The sequence below is a fragment of the Gouania willdenowi genome, chromosome 13, assembly GCF_900634775.1.
Source record: "Gouania willdenowi chromosome 13, fGouWil2.1, whole genome shotgun sequence".
Taxonomy (NCBI): domain Eukaryota; kingdom Metazoa; phylum Chordata; class Actinopteri; order Blenniiformes; family Gobiesocidae; genus Gouania; species Gouania willdenowi.
In genome coordinates this window covers 28,068,932-28,087,047 of record NC_041056.1, presented here as the reverse complement: position 1 = coordinate 28,087,047, position 18,116 = coordinate 28,068,932, and positions in this window count along the sequence as shown.

Genomic DNA, 18,116 nt, shown 5'->3' with positions numbered 1-18,116 from the left:
TTAAGTATAGTTAATAAATGGCTTATAATATCACATAAGTCATCATTTTAAAATTCCTGTCAACTTTGAACATTTGTTTTTTTTTTTTTTTTTACAAAAACCCTGTGGGCCACCAGTGGGCTTCTCTACCACCACTGGTGTTCGACTGTTTATGCACAAAACAGACATTGTGTTAATTGACTCAGGTGTATTTTGTCGGCAGTGAGATTGAAAAATTTCATTTTTTTTTTTTTTTGGTTCAATACTTACATTTGGAGTGTTTACCTGTGTTCTCTGTTTGCTTTACTTGAATTTAAAAGCACTTTACAATTTTACTTGACTTTTGACATGTAATGATTGCATGTTACAAAAAAATAATGCAGGAATTGCATAATTTCTTTGTTTTTTCAGTTTCAATTGAGGTTTGGAAAGTTTCAATCAACAGGAATGACAAATAAAATATAGGTATATACGCCCCAAAATATATTTGCTTTACCACGTGCACTATGGTCCCTACTGATTTTGCTTAGGGCCCCCGGGCCCCAAATGACCTGAGCCAGCCCTGCTCAAAAGTATCAACTCTGTACCTAAGGTCACACACACACATGTTTTAGACAATTAAAACAGCTTGGTGTCAAATTGACCCCAGAGGAACACCAATATGAGTTCAGCACATTGAAAAATATCATCATGATGATTTCATGCTTAATCAATTGTACTCATCAATTTAGGAAATTACATGAAATATGATAAACATTGAATGGGGTCAAATTGACCCCAAGGCTAATAGGAGGGTTAACTTAACTGCTGAGCATGTGACTTATTGTGGACCACAAACCTCCATCCTACACCAAAGATATAAAAAGCAAGGAAAAATAACCTGACAGCTTCAAAAGGAAGGAAAGCTGAGGGAAAGCGCTACAGGTCCTGCACATTCAGGCAACCACTTCTTCCAGAAACATCCCTCAGGGTTTTGGAAACACTGCATCAATGTCATGGTGTTGCCTCCTCCATCCACCTTCTGTGTTCAATGTTTACTCACCGGGATGGTTCGCTTCCAGAGAGCGTCTCGCCTCTGCTCATTACCTGACTGACGATGTCACCTGCCACCTGCTAGCACAGCTGCTACACAAGTGTTTCCTGGCATCTCATTGTCACATATCCTTAAGCCGTCCACTTTGGGTTCTGTTCTTTACACACTTCATTTTTTCATGCAAATGACACAAACTCAAACAGTCATTTTAAATCTGAACATGACGCCATAAAAATGGTCAAAGGTTAAATAATACAATAATAGCAGTGAGTCCATTAACGCCATACAGTCATTTTCATTTGAGGCATTTACATTTTTTAAATATATATATATATATATATATATATATATATATATATATATATATATATATATATATATATATATATATATATGGGCTACTTAGTCCACAATGTATAACATTCTTTATAATGATTAATGTAATACATTTAAATGAACTACTTGATGAGCTTCTTGGTTTACAATAATGTGTATAATCTGTAAACCAGCAATTCTCAACTGGTGGGTCGGGACCCAAAAGTGGGTCGTGGACCTGTACTGGGTATGTCGCAAAAAACTGGTCGAAAAAAGAAAATGAAAAATACTGTCTGTCATGTTGGACTTGTCTTTTATTTTGAAAGTAACTTTTTTTGTGAAAAGCATGTTGCACAGCAAAAAATATAGATTTATGTTTTTTAAAAAAGATTATATATGCGTGTTTTCAACAGCTATCTTTGAAAAAAACTAAATTTGTTTGGTTGAATTAAAAAAAATTTGCTATTTGATGACCGAGGCAAAATGTGGGTCCCAGAGTGAGATGAGTTGAGAACCCCTGCTTTAAACAATGTAAATTATAATATATTGTTATGAAATAGATATGTATATTTTGAATAGCTCTTTACAATATCTTTGTTGTTTAATGCTTGCCTATCTATGTATGGTTTTTTTTTCCTTTCTTTTTTGTCACACGATTGTCACATGATCTCTCTTGCACTGCACTTAAGCACCTGTTTTTACTTGTTTTAATCATGTCCCGATGCAGACTTAAAATGCGTCGACGTGACATCCCTGTATGAAATAAAAGATTTATTTTGACATACAGGGGAGGCAGGCCACTGATTCACTTCTTCAAACTAAAGTTGATAAGTTGATATCTTGATGTCGCTCAAAATGTCTTCATTTTCAATGTCACCTCAATTTCTTGTTTGATACCTAATAAGTGACTGTATGATTAGAACACCAAAGTCCTACAGGAACGATTTAAAATTGTGTACTGCTGCCTTTAAAACATTATCAAAAACATTTTTTACAACATCCATACAGTGAAATGGGAAACTTTCACTGCAAAGCTCAGTTTAAATGTGTAAAAAAAAAAAAAAAAAAAAAAAATACCAGAATGCATATACAGTACAAATCTTTGACAATCTTAGATCATTTGTAAATCCCTTGCATTCAAAGAAAATAATTTAGTGTTGTTTCAATAGAATTAAGAAACATGATGCATTTTGTATTTGTTGTTGAATCAGTTATCATTAGTTTTCCACACACGTTTGCAATAAACTGGACTATAGAAGTGTCCAAAAGCAAAGAAGAAGTAGTGAACTCCTTTGCAAAAAGTGTTTCTTTAATTTGGAGATATTGTTGTAGCCTCCTTAAAGGCCAAAGACGATAAGTGCTGAAGCCGCCTGCAGGGAGATGAAGGAAGGAATCAGAGCTGCCTTCTCTGCCAGATGAGAACAACTGGAGGGAAATCAAGGTAGATTGGGACACCCAATGGAGCTTTAGGGGAAACCGAATAGCTTCTCTTCTGACAGGGAGTGAAAATGCAATAAAAATATAAAAAAGTAACCTGCTTTTAGAGATGTGGTCGGGAATAGCTGATTGAGACCACTGAGAATGAACCAATGGGTTTGAAGATTTCGGAGCAGGTATGACACAGGACATATGATTCAACAAATGAAGGATGAAACCTTTAACTCTACACCATATACAGCTCAAACAATACCTCTCTAAAAGTCACATGTTTTACTTTTACTGTAAAGTGAACAAACACCCATCGCATGTTTCCTATTGGCTTTACTCCGAGTCAAATATATGACACGTGCCAGGGAAAACATAGGATATAAAGGACAATTTATGCCTGAAAAGGGTAAAACTAGACAAAGATGAGACAAACAGAGATGAAGAAAAGCTGAATACCCATCACACAGCAGGGAGTCCCACCATGACCACTTGTGAAAATTTGAAGCATTAACTTCACATTGAAAATACAAACACCCCAGACATCTATTGCATGGTCCTCTGTGTCACATGATTATGACAGCCTATCTAACACCAGAGCTGAGGGTGCAATCAGATGCAGGGGGAAACTGTGTGGTGTCAAATAAAACGAATAAAAAATTAAAAAAAAAACACTCAACAAAAGCTGCAATAAAAATAATAAACTTTTATTCGCAACATTAAACACATTTATTGTTACCGCATTTGTCTCGCAATAAAGTTTTTTCTTTCACAAAGGAATTGCTTTAAATGAGGCTAATTTCAGTGCATGTTTGCATTGTTCTTCTTCTTTTAATCAACCTGCCATGAAATTATATACAACTTGGGGTGTGTATTGCCTGGCATCTGGCGATACGATTCATAGCTCGATACATAGGTAACAATACGATACGATACAATATATATTAAAGTATAAGGTGATTATTGCGATTTTTTTAATATATATGACTTAAGAAACAACTAATCTGTAAATGTGTACACCTTCATGAGAACATTATGTATGAAATAAATTTTTTTGGCATATTTTACACTCAAAACATTGGCTTTAACATGCCATGTGCCAACAACTTATAATAATAAACAAAAAAAACATACAATCTGCCTGTGGCTTTTAAACCAGCATGGCTTTAGTGCAACTTAACTGAGGTATATGCGTAGAACAACAAATAAATGCAGAAAGTTAGTACTTTCTTTTTAGATTTTATGAAAAAACACAAACCGGGCAAAAAAATAAATAAATAAAAAAAATCTATATGGATGCATTTTGAATCGATCCGAGAATCGCGCGACGTAATATCACGAGATATTGCCGAATTGATTTTTTCCAACACCCCTATATACAACTATAGTTATAAAGTGCAGGAGATATGGCAACATACATCATGAAGCACAGGTAGAAATACTAGTTGCTGAAGTATTCTTGTGTAAGTTTTCAAAGACATGAGTCTGACAAGATTATTGAGAATTTGACAAAGATTTGAACTACAAAAAGTCAAAGTTGACTCTAGACTTTTCAACAGAACAAAAGTGAATTTTTGTTGACAAGACCAGTTCCAATTGTTATAAAAGGAGTAATTTGACTTGTACTTGAGTTATACTGTGTTATACTTTCCTCTACTAACTGTTCTTTTAACAGTTTTTGGACAAAAACAAATCTGAACTACAACATCAGTAAAATAGTAGCAAAGCGGAGTGCAGCATGCTAAAGTACAAAACTTATGAAGGAGTTATTGATGCAGACCTTTGCAAAAACTAGCCTTAATACAGTTTTTACCAGAATATGCAGTGTATTTTTATCTTTAACGTTGAAGATATTATCATGAAGGAGTGGCTTACAATGCTAGCATACCTTCTCCTGACAAAGTAGTCAAAAATGGGGATGCATGATCACCTCAGAAGATCACAAGACCTTGTTGGCCTATATCAGACATAGGCAACTGGTGGCCCGGGGGCTAAATGAGACCCTTAATCTCATTTTATGCAGCCCCCAAAATTAACAAATAAAATACAAAGAATTACAACATTGCATCAAAATAGAGTAAAAGACAAGAAAAACACAGAAAACGTTCCAAATACACACAAAAATGGTACCAAAATGAACAATGCGACAACAGTAATACACAAGATTACTCCATATAACACAAAACGACATCAAATAAATATACAAAATTAGAGAAAATGACAACTAAAGTGCACAGAAAGAAAAAATACTCAAACCCACAGTACTTACAAACAAGCAAAACAAATACAGAAATACACAAACATTTCAGACAAAAATGACAACATAAATATACAATATGACTCCAAAAACATTAATTTTACAGGAAAAATACACAAAAGGACAACAGAAATGCACAAAATGCCTTATCAAAAGCAAGACAACAAACATGCACAGAATGACAGAAAGCACACTAAATGACTATCAGAATTCTTTGTTCTTTCCTGTGTTAAAGCTTAGATTGTTCAATATTCTAAATACTGACATGAATGTTGATAATGTGACCCTTTGATCAAACAAACACATCTTTGTGGCCCCCGCTGTGATAGAAGTTGCCCACCTCTGGCCTATATAGTCAAGTGGCAAATGGATTTCTTATGAAATTGACTCAGAAACAAAATCTTTACCCATTTACCCTACTCAGCCATCACTGCTATGTACTATGCTAACTATAGCTGCTGCAATATACCGTTTTGACGATATTCATGGGATAACATTGTGGCAAAACATGAGTACAATAATATGGTGATATATTGCCACTTGAAGACAGTTCATGCTTCACATCCTCCCAGGTTAATTGTTGCCTAGCTTTGTCTCCTGTATGCTAGGAAGCAGAAGAAGCAGTCCACTGCCTACCATGTTAAAGGCGAATATACTGTAACCAAACCCCAAAAAGGTGAACTCTAGGACAGGGGGAGATGATATGATTTGTCGGAAATGCCAAGCTAAGCTTTTTGCTGATAGAAGTAATAAGAACATCTTCTCCTGCCTTCAACTATACTCGTGATTTTGCCACAGACAGTGAGTTACATTAACAGATAAAGGTAATGTTGCAGTTAGATTTAAATAATTGATGTTATCATTGTAGTTTTCCCTGGTTAATATTTGTTCGGCAGCCTCAGTAGAGTGTCTGTCTCAGCTGATGGTGTTTCAGTCATTGAAGAAGGGGAATGACAGGATGACAGCTATTGCTAAATCATTGGCTAACTTTATTACAAAGAATATAATGGCCTTTAGAACTGTTGGTAGGCCAGGGTTTAAGGCTCAAAATCCCCCCAAAATTACAGTTCTCTGAAAAATTACTCCCCAACAAGTACCTGCAGATTAAAGCTGATCTTTTCAGCACATGTTGCATTTAAGACATGGACCAGTCATATTGCTGCACCTCACAGCAGAAACCTCCTCTGTGAGGAAGTACAGGGACGTCTAAATGTCTCCCTCAGCAGCAAAGTTTTTTAGAGGAATTAAACCGGTTTGTTTACAGCGAGTCAGCTAGCTGATCAACTGTTCACCTCGCTATAGCTTAGCTTAGCAGCTGGTCTGTATTTTCAAAGATGAAGGCACGCCAGTCTAAGTAGGCTACCCATCACTTAAAATATGGAATCGTTATATTATTTGGCCATTAAATGGTGCATGAAATGGTTGATTTGATAAACTATTGAGAATTGATTTAATATTTAAGATGTGGAGGTTTTAAAGTACAATGAAAGATATTTTTGTATTATTATAGTAGTATTCAGCAATATAAATAAGCATATTATGTATGGCCTGTTGACGAACAAATCATACTGATAGGTTGACATTAAAGGTTCCCTGTCATGCTAGTTTTCACCCATCTCCAATTGTTCTAAGATGGCCTGCCCTCCTCCCACCCACTCCGTAGCCAAGCTCGAGCTTGTCAAAAGTCACGAGACAGAGAGTGGGGGCGGGGCGTTTGCCGGTACATACATAGACTGTAGAAAATACATACATAGCACTGCGCAAAATGCTCACCTTCATGGGCGTGTCTGTTTACATGTCAATCACGGCAGAGAGCTTCCTGGAGGGGCAGCTTCTCCAGCTCAGTGCCACGTCAAATCCGTCATCAAAGTGAGAACGCGTCATCAAATTGTGCTCACCCTGCAGTAAGAAAGGAGCAAATCACACTCTAATTAACGTTTGAGGGAATCAATGAAAAAAACACTTTTGGCATGTGTATGAAGCCCAAATAGCACATTATGATGTTTAAAGCACAGAAAAGTCAATTTAGCGTAACATGGGCCCTTTAAATAAATAAATATTTTACTATATATATAGTCCCTAGGTTAAAAATGTTTGTAAAGATTTCTGTAAATTCTAGTGATTCCAAAAATGGGGTACTTGAACACCTTTCAGGAGGTGCACAGAAACATTTCAGTTTATTTATTAACGTTTTAGATTTTTTTTTTTTTTACATGCAGTCTTTTTTTTTTTTTTTTTTTTTTTTTTTTGTTGTCCATCAATAATAATTTGTGGCACAACTCTTTAAAATACACCAAAAGGTGAAAATCAAATTCTAAAATGAATAAGACATCAGAAATAAATGAATAAAAAGAACAAAATTCAAGGTTAATGCTGGACGAGACACAGAAAAGAGTTTAGACGAGCCTGCAGACACAAATACATAATGTATAACATGAGCTAAAGGGTACATGGGACAATAATGTTTGGGAAACACTGTTCTATGTCAAAATGGTTCTCTTTTTGAGGATTTTGTTTTTTTACGGGCCCGTGGGTATCCCTTTTTTTCTTTTTTGAAAGGTGGTAACCTTAAGTCTAAGCACACACAGCTGAAACAATGAAACTGCAAATGGATCTTTAAATCACTCAAGACCAGGTTGAACAGCATAAGAAATGAAGGAAAAGGCAGACTGCATGCTCAAAAAAGACCCGCATTGTATGTATTAACAAAAGAAAAGAAAAACTAACAACAAAACAGATGTTTCATTACCTGACATTATCTTTGAAGTCTACAGCTCCATCCACAACATTAGACACGTGAGAGTAGCAAGAGTCAGGCTTCAGGCAGGTGTCAAAACACACAGTAAAAATACACAAAACACATTTTGAACTAGTTTAAACTACTTTATTAAAAGATAAGTTATGACAACAATGATACATTTGAATTAAAAAAAAAATACTTTAGTTTACATAATCCTTGTTTCTGTCTAAAATGTATGTTTTGTTGGTTTTCTTTTTTGAACACGAGAGGGAGTGCAGCACTGGTGTGATCCGGCCGTTGATAATCACACCAGTGCTAATATTTCAACACAACTGCACTTTCTGTTGTGTGATATCCCACTGAGCAGGCCGACGTTGAAACAATGTTGAAATGACGTGATGGCCTGAAGTTGACAGTGTACTGCGGTGTGTAGCCCAAGATGTAACTGTAATTAACAGTATTTAGATCAGCTGTATAGCGGCGTGATATGATCCGAAAGAATGTGCTGTTGTTGCCCTGTATCAGCACTCTTGTAATGTCTGTTGTCCAATCAAATCACTTGGTCGGAGCTAACTGTTGTATGATTAAATATATACCGATGTTTTTAATACATCATGTTGAATTTTTCATAATATGAAGGGTTTGTTTAAAGTACAATAAGGTTATTTTGCCAGTCATTGAAGAGAAGGAGGAAGGTGGAAAAAAAACAGGCATAACAAAATCATACCTTATTTCAAGATGGTTTGACAAGATGATTATCGTCTTACAACATGACATAAAAGTTGGTTTGAATTTCATGGACGAGACAATATTCTTCTGTCAATAAAACTATTTTGTTCATCAACAGAAGCATCTTATACAGTAAAGAAATACTACGCACTGCTCATGGAGGGATATCAATGATGAATTATTGACATTTGTGAGTGACAGATACACCCGGCCCTTTGTGCTATAGGGGTCATGCATCTTTACTGTTGAGGATGTACAGTATGCATGGTGGAAACCACTGAAAACCTTTGCTGATTCCCTGGATGCAAAGACTGTACGTATCCCAATCTCCTCTGTGCGACTTGAGCTTCTGTGTCTGACAGCATCCATCCTGGCTGAGGAGGATGACAGCATCGTGATAACTCGAATGAAATATGTCATCCACCAGAGTTTAAAAGAGCTGTATAAAGATTCTGACATTTTTACAATTGAGTCGACTCAGCTAGTATCACAATTTCACATTTCCATATTTGATTTTTTTTTAAAAGGCTATTCATACTATACTAGTCTTGAGTTTTCAGTTTTTTTGTTTTGTCATCTACAGTGATGAATTTGACCTGTGTACCAATGCTTCAAAGCTGACCTCTATGGAAGAAGAGGCTGATGAGATTCCTGAAATCAAAAGCAGGAGGAGCAGGTCACCCATGTATTATCTACCAGTGTAGGTTTCTCTTGTGCTTTATCACAGCAGGAGTCTTCTGCCAGAGGGGAGTGTGTAGAGGAGAACATAAAGGTCTGAAGCCCTTTATGGCCAGGTTTTCTCCAAATGATATCAGCAAAAACACAGCAGACAAAGAAACAATCAGAAGAAATGGTGAGACAAATGGCCCTCCACAAAGTTTCTGCATGCACATCCCATCCTTGCCCACTACTCCTGAAGATAAAGACCCAGTACAATGGTGGAAAGCTAATAAAGAATGATTTCCAAAGTTGTCAAAATAGGCAAGGAAAATCCTTATGGCACGTTCACACCAAATGCGTCGAAAGCATCAAAAGCGTCAGGTTTACATAGACAATATATGGTGGACGCGCTTCTAGGGAGGTCTTGTTGTGTGTCCCGTGCCTTCTGTGCGGTGCGTTTTGAAGCTTTTTGCACGGCGGAAGACGTGCGTTTTGAGATTTCAAGCTTTTGACGTCCGTCCAGCGCCACCAATGCAGTCGACGCTGGAATTGGGATTGTTGAACTTTTGGGGCATATCGTGGCGCGTCGAACCTATCAGGAGCTTTCCCCAACCGTGACGAATACAGAATGAAAAAAAAAACATATACATCCAACCGGAAACACAGCGTCCAGAGCGTCTTCAATGCTGGTGACAAGCATACTGATTCAATGTGCACAAGCGTCCAACTACGGGCGTGACGCCCGAAACGCGTTTGGTGTTAAAGCAGCATTAGTGTTTCGTCTGAAAGAGTATACAGGGAACATTTAGACAACGTTTCGCTTGAGCTTGAAATCTGATAAACTAAACAAGCTTGTTTTCCTTAATAAAAATCTGCCGTAGGCAGAGAATGAAAATAACAAAGAAAAACGTGTCAGGAAGTCTTCAGAGGACATTGAGAGAAACTATTCCTTTCCAAAGTGCTATGTGTTCAGTGTCATAAATTCTCTTTTCTGTTTTCTACAAAGGGATTTGTGTCCGTTTCTATAGTAACAGCGAATGTTACACCGTTTCCAATTTTATTTGCACTTTCTGTAAGCTGTTGTACAGTTATTGCTTTTTAATTGTCTCTGCACTGCTAACATATGTATTATCAGTGTAAATTATCAATTTACTTGTATTTAGCCTTTATTTAACCAAGTAAGTCATTGATAACTCATGTACAAAGGCAGCCTGGAGGCAGTTAGCATTTCATCTACAATATGTATTACAACAGTTTTCCATTAAGGCAGCAATCTCGTCTTCTGACTTTGTTAAATACTCATCCCCCAACGTCTGGCCTCGGAACACAAGCAGGAAGGTGATTGTATTTTCTTTGAAGCAGATAATCCCAGAAGTGTGGAGAAGACGTGTTTTTAGTTTTCAAAACATCATACATTACAGTTTCCAGTTATACAGTTTAATAGCTGCATTATAAATGGTCTTTAATGACATATTTGGTTTTGTTTCTACATTCAGTCATTTATTTAACAGGCACATGTACATTCATTATCAAGTCTGTAACCAACGTAACGTAATGGAAGGATGTACTAATATTTTGTCATGTTTTATGGGAATATCTTTACTGAACTCTTGTATGCTTAAAGCATTGCCTGAAAGAAAATTGGACTATTATCAATAAAAATATCTTTTGATATGTTAAAATGTTTTGTCCATGCATTTCATGGATGTGGTTTAAAAATCCCAATCTGGTAAAAGTTATTGACCATAAAACTTAATAAATATTAATAATTAATTTTTGGTGGATTAGCATTTGCTAATCATGTGGATTAAAGGATATATACGTAGAAGGTTAAAAAGAAAACTGAAAAAGTCCAAATATGTAAAACATTGTGCAGTATATCAAGGTATTTGACAGTGTGTTTAATCACAGATTGAAAGGCAACTGTGAACTAAAATACTAGGCATTTGTTTAAATTAGAACAGATTTGCAGTTGGCCAACAGATGAACAAAGGACATTTGCATCTCCAATAAATTTGAGATTTACTTCTCAAAGCTTTTTATTGTTGGTCCTGTTTCTCACTGACTGCAATAAATGTTATGATAGCTTTACTTATTAATGCTGTTTATTGTTTAAGAGAAACTCATCTTATCTTTTTGATACAAAACAAAGTTATTTACCGTTTGGAGAGGCAATGTGTTTCCAAGCAGAAGCGAAAAAGTTTGAAGTTTCTTTCCTGAGCCATCTTCACATCATACAACTTTCATGGGTTCATCTTCTTCTTGATCAAAGCTGAAATTGTTTTTATAGGTTTTTTTTTTTATTTTACTTTTTATTTTTTTTATTCTTCAAACTATGACCCTGTCCATCATTTGGCTGAATTCTCTTTCATCGCTCATTCTGTTTTGTCGGTTCGCCTCTGATTCCCTGCCAGATGGACTCCACTGACCCTAGACTGTGAAGGTTAACTGCACCTTTATAACTTTGGAGGCCTGTCAAAGTTATTTTTCTTTCTTTTATTTCAAATTTCACAAGGTGATATTCATTTATTACATTCATTTCTCACAAAATTCTTTTACCAATGACAGGCTGCATCCAGACAGACTTTATAGGCTTCGTAACTTTTACGACAGCATTTGTCACAAATCACCCAGTGAGAGTACATCATGTACAAAAAAAAAATTATATATATATATAATTTCTGATTTATGTGGCTTCATCTGATTGCAAATGGAAAAGGGAAGCAATACTTTAGAAAAATGGCATTTATTGTCACAAATTACTGCTGAAAAAAGGAATGTGTATGAAATCCAGTATTAAGGCATGCTAACATTGTTAGCCTGTTCACAGACAGAGAAAGAACTTCTGAATTAAAAATAACCAAACATGTTGGCATGGTGCTCACCGAGTGTGTCTGAGGGGTGTCAGGGCTTTTTTCACCAAACTCTAAAATTACTGTGACAATATTTACATTTTCAGTAGAACTTGCCTCATATTATACTTAAAGAAATAGCAGGTTTTATTTTTTTTTATTTTTTTTACAAAAGGAATATTTAGTTTGAATGGTGAAAATATATAAAAAGCTCTACATAACTAAATTTGAATAGCATAAAAATAATGGTACACCCTTCCAATTGTTTACCCAGACAAATACATTCATTATTCTTAAACATGAATGAATGAATGACTGAATGAATGCTTTAATTTCAGTTTAAAAAACAAAAAAAATTAAAATTAAAAACATGGTTTTACAACAGAATTGATCAAAAAGGAACCAAAAAAGGAATATGTGGAAGCCCCAAGGCTTATATTTGCCTATTTTCACAATAAAATCAGTACTAGTACATCGCTACAAAACACAAAATAGGGTAAACTGAAGAATCGAAAACGATAAAATTTCATTGTAACCTTTGATATTTTTTAAATTTTTAAGTCTTCCTAAAAATTGACATAGAATTACACATCTTTATTTCATCTTTTAGTCCATTCCATAATTTCACACTCCAAAATGACACACACCTGTACCTGAAAATCATACAAAAATGATCTTTTCGTCTCTGTAATTTAAAATCTTCTACTGGGTTAAAAATGATCTTAATTCTCTGGGCCTGCTCTATTCTATGAAGTGAAGAGGAGAACACATATTTCTGTGTCACAATCTGAAAATTTTCTGGCATAACATAATTTTGAATGCCAAACTTTGCATGGAAACATTGGCTCACAACATCAGTTTGGAGGTGAGGAAGAGAGCTGGTGCTGGATTGGTCACAATAAAATCATCTGGAATATCCAGAGTGCTATGCACTGGACGTCCTCTGGGGAAATAGAAAGAAAAAGACATAAGGCTGTGTTCGAAATGGCATATTAACATACTACACACTACTCACTCAATGAGTATATACTCTCTACTATATACTATTAGTATGGTTAGGATGATGACTGTTCCCACTGAAGTATACTTCCAAGTTTCCCAAGATGCATTTTAAACCAACAATGACAAAAACCTGAAGCACATGAGACTAAATATATCTGTTCATTCACTACCTTTCAAAATTCTGAAAAATATCAAGCAAGAAAGTGACCAAGTAGAACATCAACATGTCAACATTGAGCCATAAAACTTGCAGAAACACATTCATTTGATTTTCGGAGACCCGTTATTGTGCTACGGTCTAACAAAACTTCAAAACAAGAGCCCTATTTACAAAAGGGTTAAAAGAATAAAATAATGGAAGACAAGAATAGATGCTTTTGTTTTGAAAAGTGGATGTTTGATTTTTAGCTTGAAGCCGGTGTCACCTACTGAGTTTACCTCCGTACTGAGATTCTCTTACAATCTCAGTACGTAGCAGTTACGTACCAGAGCTGGAGTAGCCATACACAGAGATTGTTGTACTGATTTAAAAAAAAAAAAATGGTTAAATCATCACATAGTCGACCATTGATAAAAAATCGATTAAAGATTAAAAAAAATATGATTGTCATGATCAGATTTATATGAATACAACAGCTTATTAGTGTAAAAACTGCATAAAATAAATGATGAAACATATTTTTTTCTGTACAAACACAATGCATGTAATAATAAATAACTGGATAGAATAGATTATAAAACATATTTTTTTTTATATAAAGACAAGGTAGGCAGTGCCTTCCCAAGGGTGAATTGATATTTTGATTTTTTGTTTTAATTATAATATACTTATAAATTATTTATTTTTTCATTTCCAATAGCCTACAGCACCTATAAGTTTGAAAGTGTCCGCATTTTGTGCGTTTCATAACCCAAATTCCTAAACAGCGCTATTTCCTGGAACAGCTGCACAGTCTCACTCTGCTGTAAGGCAGAGGGAGGCCACGCCCCCTCCCAAAGGCACGTTGCTCCTCTGCCTCTGTTCCATTGCGTGTTTTTACGTTTTTGTATATGCACAGTCAGGTCCCCAAGATGACAACCATTTATGTCCAAAGGCAGCGTAGAGAGCTGCCTTTGGACGTAACCGCGCTATGCTAAATGCTATACGTAAGTTCACAGTACATTAGTGAATCAATGCCGAAACATATGAAATTGTCATTGGTGTTCTCGATTTGCAACGTGCCTACCCAACCCTAATGGTCAGGGCACGTCACTGGTACGAGGTAAACTCAGACCGTGACATCGGTCCCAGGAAGATTTTACGTTCCGCTCGCAATGCATTATGGGACAGTTGAGTATGACTAGTGTGCCCACCGTGTATATTTCAAAAATGTCCCAACATAGTACACATCTGGGTATTTCTCACATTCTCAATCTTTCCATACTATCTAATGTGAATGCACTACATACTCATTTTGACTTCAGGCATAGTATAAGTAGTACGTTAGTATGACATTTCGAACACCAGGCGATAGAAGGCTGTAAAGGAGGTGCAAGCTACAAAGGTAGGGGACAGCTTGGACAAGATGCAAAGCAAAGGGATGGTAACATTTTGAGTAATATTTTTCTTCTTTCAAAATATTAAAGACAATATATAACCTGATTTATGTATTAACTGCACTCGAGAGTTTAAAAGTAATAACTATTTGTATCACTCGAAAGACAGTGTGTACATAATATGCAAACCTATAAACAACAGAACGTAACACCAAGGTAATCACACTTCTGGTAAATCAATGAGCCCAGGTGGGAATCCACACTGATTGTTAATCAGCTTTACCTGCTGGTGTGCTAATGAAATGCAGTGGACACAGTTCCACGTTCTGTAAGATTAGGAACTGAGATTTTAACGTCTCCCACAGCGCAAGGAACGACGTTAATCAGCATGAAAAATCAACCAATCACAAGCACCACAAATATACACTGCTTTCAAAAAGTATTAATGGATGTAAAGTCTGCAACAAATGTGTCTAATAAGACATTAGTGAATACCAGAGAACCACATGTGTGAGCAGAAGAAATTATAAGAAAATATGTAATAAAAAAATTGTAAATGTCTAACTTAAAGACAAGCAATGTGAAATTAACAGTAAAGATGCAATATGTTGACTTGTATAAAACTGTAAGTATATTAAATAAACAAATGTGCTTTATATAGCCATTTATGTTTTAATTTAGGCTGTATTATAATTAAGGAATTAGGGCTGGGCAATATATCGCCAAAATAGAAAACTCGATATACACAAATGTGAGTGAAATAAAGGCGTGTCACATGAAGCAAACAACTTTTTGGTGTAAATGAGACGTAAAAACAATGCAAGAATGTTTAATCAGATCGTATCTGCAAATAAAGACATTACAGCCGATCACATTAATTGCATAAAATGCAAACTATTGGCTGATCCGATTTAGCCGATCAGATCAGCGTAAAGCCTAATTATTTTACTGTAGGCTACTTAAGGGTTCAAGTTAATGATTACTGTATGAATATGATCCAAAGCAACATCAAATGCAGTTTTTTTTTTTTTTTTAATCATTAAACTTGTTTCCCCTCACCACGCGTGAAATGGACCGTTCTGACAATGACTCCCGGGCCACCCCCTTCCCCCCAGTCCGCCCCTGCTCGTGGGAGTGAGATATCTACAACTTTTATGAAAATTTACAAAGATTCAAGTTTATGTTGTAACTGATTCTGAACAAAATGTTTCTGTGAGCCAGACTAGATGCCCTAGTGAGCTGAAATTGGTCCGCAGGCCTTGAGTTTAACACAAGTGAACATAAAGTCAACATAAATGAGTTTTTAACGGCAACGAGTTTGCATATTTTTTTTATTTTTTAAAGTATAGTCAACTTGTCATTCTTTACAGTGTACATGCCTGAAATAAACCACTGCTACTATTACTATTACTGCAATAAAATATGTAATTACCAGAGTACGATGACAACCAAAAAGAAAGGGAAAGCTGAAATACATGTAGATAACTGTCATATGTTTAGTTTGATGGCATCAATATAGTTTCCACTTGACTGTTAAAAATGAAAGAGAGTGAAAAAGAAGGAAATGGGGACAGTTGGCCAGTTGCAAAGCTCTGAGCTATTATGGGATGGCTGCCTTATAGACAACTCCAGGGGAGACAACATTTTGAATGGGGCCGAGTAATGGCTGTCCAAAGTGATTTCTCTGAAACAGCATTGTGCATTCAGCTCGGAGAGCAGGTAGGCTTGATTGGCTGTGAGTTGGCCACCTGTCAGCCCTTCTGGGAAATGAGTTTCAATCGTTTTTCTCTTCTCCTATTCCAAATGGTCAGTGTGTTCAATTCAGCCTCACCAACCTAAAACTAGACGAATGGGAAAATAAATCATCACAGAGCTAAATAAAAGATTTACCTGGAGCAGGTTTCAGCCCCTTGTGGACAGTAAAGGTACTACACATGAGTAAGAGACCATTTACAAAGTACCTAAAGGGATCCTCCACTGTTTTTACAAGTTTGGCTTAGAATCTTTACTTATTATAAGATAAATGTCAAACAAAATGCATTATTATGCACCTATTCATTTTATTGCCTTATAAAAATGGGTCTACTTTACAGTTTAACAGCCTGGGTTTTACCATCTTGAAATCACATGATTGATGATGTCACACTGCCCCGCTGCCTTCAAACATCCCATTGTTTCCTATTGGAGTGAATCATTCAGCCTGCTTTTTACATAACTCAGCCAGCTTTTATGGTCAACATGCCAACTTTAAATAATTAGGAAATGATAAAGATGACGATGTAAACCTCATTTATTTACTGACGGAGAATAAAAATAGGAAGAAAAAAAACGTATGACCGCAGGGGGTGACAGTTCCAACTCTGCCATTTGGTAGTAGACAATGAAGCAGAGAAGAAGAGCTCTCTTAAGGGACCTTTACTTCCCCTAAACAGTGCGCGGCCGACGCTCTGATGACTGAAGTTAGCAAGTAATCACGGACTGTTGAAGACACACAAACCCTGAGAATAGAAGTCTTTTTGGGTGTAAAACCAGTTGCCCATTTCTGCATGGTATCTATAACCTATTACAAGATATGTTTGAATTTTAAATTTGTGCTGGACTGAAAGAATGAAACCTGTAAACCTTTTACAATGTTTAATGGAGTTAAATAGATCATCATAAATACATTTCAAAAGAGATTTTAAATTAGAAACTATTTAACAGCCAAATATTCAACTTTACTCAATATGTGCAGCGTTTTTTTTTTTTTTTTTTTTTTTTTTTAATGCATTTGTGGTTTTAATGTGAAAAAGCTCAAAGGATTTACTTACTTCTGCAAGACACTGTGTATGACAGACGAGAGCAAACCTCAGACCTGCAATTGGAAAAACCTAACACACACAAAACCAACAAACTGAAATCAACAGCTAAACTCAAAATCCAGTGTTAATTTTATCGACTAATAGTTTCTGTAATTTTTTCGTTCTTTAATATAATTGAGTTGACTAAAGCAAGACTAAACATAAATAATCTTGATGACTGAAGCAATTTGCTTTTTAGTCAAAAAAATATGACTAAAACTAAATAAATTTGCTGTTAATTTTTTTTTTTTTTTACAGCATAAGCACACAAAATCTAGGTCCGGCGCTCCCCTCCTACTCCCATGCCTCATTGTCGTCGTCTGCCAGGGGTCGGCGCGGTGGCTGGGGTCGGGGCGGACGGGCGAGAGGTGGTGTCCGTCTTTTTAGTCTCCTCGGAAGCAGTTTTCAATTTTTTGCTTGCCTCAGCAATGACCAGGAGTCAAACAGGTGGAAAAATAGTAGAAAAAGCCTTATTAGCCCAATGAGTATATCCAAGTCTGTGGTCACGTGACTGCCGTAAAGTGATACGTTCTCCAGGCATTCTCCAGATCACATGACCTGGACAAAGACGTTTCGTCTCTCCAAACTTACATGGGCGGTATTTCAAGAGGGAAGCCCCGCTCGGAGCATTGATACTGTCAAACGCTGTATATTGGCCTGAGGTATCATTTAAAATAACTCATATGAGTCAACTCTTTAGGTCAAAAAGTCTGCGGTATGCCTTTAAATCATACATAGATTGAGAGAA